We start from the raw sequence: 5741 nt of genomic DNA on the forward strand, positions 1-5741 counted from the left end.
GGGCTTTGCGGGAGTCTGAATCGCTGCCACGTCCGCTCCTGACTAACCTGGACCACCCTAAACCCTATTCCCTCGCTCGCGTGTTTTCCCGCTCGGCGCCAGCTGCCCGCATTCATGCTGTTGTAGAGCAGCCGCTCCGCATTGATGCCGGCCAAGAGCGAACGCGATCTCTCACATGGCTTTTTTCCTCTTTTTTATCTAGTTTCTTCTGGGTTTTTTGTTTTTCTCTTTTGGGTTTTTAATTGTTAATATTTTTCTATGTAATAAATATTTTCCAAATATATGAAGAACACTTTTCAAATACACATTGAGCATTTTTCTCATATACCTTGAACGTTTTATAATATAGGTGAACTATTTTCTAATATACAATGGATTTGTTAGATATACAATGAACAATTTTCAATACACAATGAATGTTTTAAATAGATCATGAAGAAGTCCTATTATTTGTGATATATTAAAAAATATTTTTATTTGAATTATATATTTTATGAATATATTTCCATAATTTTAAATATTTTAATTAATATATTACTTCCCCGCTGGTCACATCCTATGCATCAAATTCCATTGTTTCGAGCCGATCAGATTGGGCTCAAGTGTCATTTTATTGTCCTCAAAAGTCACATCTGATGTGAGCGGAAAAAAGAGCAGCGGCCGCCATCGATACTCGTCATGGCCGACTGAGGCGACCAACCTCAAAGCACCGCCAATGCACCCGACGGTCGCCGCCCTTGCTGCAGTCGTCTCATGCATTTCTCACTGGCTCCACGCATGCGACATTATGTACCCGTGGTTGCAGCTCTGGTTGCATCGGTCGCCTGTCGTAGCACCCATCAATGAGCTTGCAGCGTACCTCATCTCGGTTGCTAGTCGCAGCAAAAATGCACGCAGTCGTAGAAAAAATTCATGCCGGTTCGAGCAAAGATAGCTCGCCATCGCTGATCGCAGGAAAAATGGCTCGCCCATTCCAGCAAAATGACTCATCGGTTGTAAATTATTATCGCGCCGATTGTAGCATTCTCGGCTCACCGCCGTGCAGGCGGTACCTCGCTCAAGCATGGACAGTTTGCAGTCGTAGCAAAAATGCTCGCCGGTTCCAGCAAATGTGATGCTGGTTGGTTCCAGCAAACTCCAGCTCCGCTGAGCCATTGCAGCTCCCTTAGCTGCCGGTTGCAACCCGCCGGCACGCCCATCGCAGCATCCTAGGGCGCCTGATGTAGCAGCAGTGGTCCACGCTTCGCCCGTGTAGCAACACCGACGACGGCATAGCCCTGAAATATATTTTTCTTCCAACTTTGCAGAAAATGTACGAGACGTTCAAAGAGGGTGTCGAGGAGGTGATGAGCGACGCAGCTCTTTCTCAGAGTTGGACAAAAGCAGATCACGATGCTCACGTCGAGGTAAAGTGTGTCCCTCATCGCATTTCGAAGCTGCCGGTGCACACCCGGTCGATCGGTCTCAGTAATATATCCTCACCATGCACGTCAGATCATCACCGGCGATGAGCAAGACAGCAGCAACAGCAACTCTGGCGACGGCGAGGAGGATGAGGACGCCACGCCCTTGCTGGTCTACGTGTCTCGCGGGAAGCGGAGGTCGTCGACTCACCACTTCAAAGCCGGCGCACTCAACGTCCTTGTGAGTTCCACCACTGTTCATCGATCAGAACGTACATTCGTGTGTTTTTGCCAGAGCTGATCATGTCGTTGTTGCGCAATGCAGCTCCGGGTGTCTAGCGTGATGAGCAACTCGCCGTACGTGATGGTGCTGGACTGCGACATGTACTGCAACAGCCGGAGCTCCATCCTCGAGGCCATGTGCTTCCACCTCGACGGCCGCCGCCGCGCCGACCTCGCCTTCGTGCAGTTCCCTCAGATGTTCCACAACCTCAGCACCAGCGACATCTACGCCAACGAGCTCAGGTCAATCTTCTGGGTAAGAAATATCAATCGACCATGCATGCATTTTTGGCAACATTTTGAAGTAGTATACGATACGTTGAGTAATCTTGAGTTAATTGCACAGAAGTACCACAATTCGGGCATCACATGCAGATTGGTACCACGATTGTTAATTTTTGCGTGTCAGTATCAACATTCGTCCAAATCTACATGTGTTATTTTTTGACAAATAGAAATATGAACCCGAGAATGAAACTTTCATCGTTTTAAAAAAGTTCAATATATAGGTGACAAATGGTTTTATAATACAAAAAAGTTCATCGTATATTTATATAAAATCATTGTATATAAAAAAATGTTCAATGTTCAGTGTTTATTTACAAAAAATATCGCAGAATAAAAAGTTCACTATAAACTTAAAAAATGTTATGATCATTTTGCATCTATTAATTTTGTTTACATAATGCGCGGTGAATATTTATTACAAAAATGATCAATATAAGTTAAAAAATCTTAATATATGTTGAACAATTTTGGTAACATATATTAAGAAAATTGTTCAACATACCTGTGGCCTGGAGGTCCTGCCCGCCTTTTAACCAGAGCATACCTGTGGCCTGGTGGCTAGCGCGCTCCGCTTGCGTGTTGCTGGTTGCAGGTTCGAAACCTGTTGATGATGTGCTGTTTTTCCTTTATTTTATTTATTTATGCTGAACATTTTTTTAAATACGTTGAACAATTTTCTAAAGATATGCAGGTCGGCGGCAGACGCTGTATAATAAAAAGTTCGCCTGTATCACGTGCCGGCCCAGCGTGCCGGCCCAGCGTGTGCCCTAGTATAATAAAGTCTTCGCCTGTATTACGTCAACGGCGACGCTGTGGCGTAGTGGGTTCGAATTCGCTGGACCTGGCGGCAGACCTGCAGGTCGCGGGTTCGAATCGCGCTCGCGCGCGTTTTTTCATTCCGGTTATTTATTTGTTCAATTCGCTGGAAACTTTCGAACGAGTCCGCGAAAAACTTGCGAACAAAAAAAAAGTCCCCCTCAATGGCGGTTTTCCTGCGAAAAAATGGGCATTTATGTGATTACGTGTAAAGCCAAGGGGTTTTCTGCAAAAAATATGCCACGTCGGCAACTGACGTATGGGCCCCAACGGTCAGATACACTGTCAATACGTATAAATACGCGTTTTAGCCTAATTTGCAAAAAATTAAACGAATGTTGGTACTGACACGCAAAGATTAGCAATCATGGTACCAATTTGCATGTGATGTCCGAATTGTGGTACTTCTGTGCAATTAACTCAGTAATCTTGAATTCTTGGTGCCTGGACCGCCCGGCTGCAGACGCGGTGGAAAGGCTCGAATCGCGCTCGCGCGCGTTTTTTCATTCCGGTTATTTATTTGTTCAATTCGCTGGAAACTTTCAAACGAGTCCGCGAAAAACTTGCGAACAAAAAAAAAGTCCCTCTCAATGGCGGTTTTCCTGCGAAAAAATGGGCATTTATGTGATTACGTGTAAAGCCAAGGGGTTTTCTGGAAAAAATATGCCACGTCGGCAACTGACGTATGGGCCCCAACGGTCAGATACACTGTCAATACGTATAAATACGCGTTTTAGCTTAATTTGCAAAAAATTAAACGAATGTTGGTACTGACACGCAAAGATTAGCAATCATGGTACCAATTTGCATGTGATGCCCGAATTGTGGTACTTCTGTGCAATTAACTCAGTAATCTTGAATTCTTGGTGCCTGGACCGCCCGGCTGCAGACGCGGTGGAAAGGCTTGGACGGCCTCCGGGGGCCGATCCTCTCCGGCACCGGCTTCTGCGCCAGGAGAGACGCCATCTACGGCGCCCTGCCGGCCAGCTCGCAAGATCAGTTCTCTGGTGTGGAGGTCGGCGAGCTGAAGAGGAGGTTCGGCGTCTCGAATGGTCACATAGCGTCGCTGCGCCGACCCGGGACAGGGAGCACCATTGTTGCACGTGATGCTCTTCCGCAGGATGCAGAGTTGGTGGCTTGCTGTGATTACGAGACGGGCACCGAATGGGGCGAGGAGGTCGGCTTCTTGTACCAGTCGGTGGTGGAGGACTACTTCACCGGCTACCGGCAGCTCTACTGCCGAGGGTGGACGTCCGTCTACTGCTTCCCGACGACGGGGTCGAGGCCGCCGTTCCTTGGCAGCGTGCCCACCAACCTCAACGACGCGCTGGTGCAGAACAAGCGGTGGATGTCCGGCATGCTCGCCGTCGGCCTCTCCAGGCACTGCCCCCTCGCCTCCGCCGCCGCCATCTCCGTGCCTGAGAGCATGGGCTTCGCCTACTACGCCTTCATGGCCTTGTACGCCTTTCCCGTGCTCTGCTACGCCATCGTGCCGCAGCTCTGCTTCTTCCGCGGCGGCACGTCGTTCCCGGAGGCCTCGACGCTCTGGTTCGCCGCCGTGTTCGTGTCGTCGTCGCTGCAGCACCTGGTGGAGGTGTCGGTGGCCAAGCGTGGGCTGGCGGCGAGGACGTGCTGGAACGAGCAGAGGTTCTGGGCGCTCAACGCCGTCACGGGCCAGCTCTTCGCCTGCCTCAGCGTCGCCCTCAACCTGGTCGACGGCGCCGGGGGCCGGGCGGTGGACTTCGACCTCACCAGCAAGGCGTCCGACGACAGGCTGTACCGGGACGGCGTGTTCGACTTCGCCGGATGCAGCACGCTGCTCCTGCCGGCCACCACGCTCTGCCTGCTCAACGCCGCAGCGCTCGTCGGCGGGGTCTGGAAGATGGTCGGCAGGGGCGGCAACATGCCCGGCGAGCTGTTCCTCCTCTGCTACATCGCGGCACTGAGCTATCCGCTGCTGCAAGGGATGTTCCTCAGGCGGGACCTCGCAAGAGTTCCGGCGCGGATCACGGCAATGTCTGTCGCCATGGTTGCCACTCTGCTATCCTTGTTTGGTTAAGCCGGCCACTTCCAGAGAGTTTGAGTGACACCTAAGCTACCAGTTTGATCCAAAGACCACACCTATTTCTTTTCTTGCTAAAATATTTTCTGGGCATATATATGAGCTGAAAAGAAAAGAATAAAACAGAGGAAGGCAATTTAGCTCCCGAGCAGGCGAGCAAGTGTACACCATATGAACACTTAAAAAACTCAAAATAATCTGATTTTTTACAACAAATGTGTCCATGTGTTCTAATTCCGTGTAAATTTTGATGAAGGACTGATGTAGTGGTGATCTGGAAAAAAAATTGGTGCTCCAATATTATTTTTAGATAACGGATATTTTTCACACAGCACCACCACGAATGTCACTTCTTCATGAAAATTTACACATATGCAATATGTTAGTTGCGAAAAAATCAGTTTATTTTCATATACTAATCGTCCATGAGCATGTGAGCCTGGGCACATATTGAATTTCCAATAAAGCAAAAAAAATTCTTTTTACAACATCTCTATTCATGGTGTAATTTGGCTAATAGTTTGTATGATCGGCCAAATTAATTTAAATTAGTGTGGTTGAATTATTGGTTCATACATATATCTACCCTGGTTGTTTAATTCAAAATGCAGGCGTGGTCATAGTCCAGTGCAGATAACACATCAGGAGATCAGGCGCACTGAAGCTATTTACCCAGGACAAATACATGGAATTTTGCAAGGATTAGTAGCCACTAAGAACAAGTTCTGAATAGATTATGATACAGTAAGCTAAACTGCCGCTGCTTAGACAAGTCCTAACAAGCTTCGGCTACCAAGCTAAAGAATTTTGGCAGGAGCTATGGAGTCACGTACGAGAAGGTGCAACAATACATGATGGACTATCAATCATTATTATATGGTGTGATTAGC

At 48.0% G+C, this 5741-nt stretch overlaps 1 pseudogene; it reads left to right on the top strand.

Annotated features, from left to right (window-relative positions):
- The window catches only part of LOC119274936, a 7966-nt pseudogene extending 2979 nt beyond the window's left edge, over nt 1-4987 (top strand).
- The last annotated feature ends 754 nt before the right edge of the window (nt 4988-5741 follow it).

Source organism: Triticum dicoccoides, chromosome 3B (assembly GCF_002162155.2).
Source record: "Triticum dicoccoides isolate Atlit2015 ecotype Zavitan chromosome 3B, WEW_v2.0, whole genome shotgun sequence".
In the NCBI taxonomy this organism is placed as follows: Eukaryota; Viridiplantae; Streptophyta; class Magnoliopsida; order Poales; family Poaceae; genus Triticum; species Triticum dicoccoides.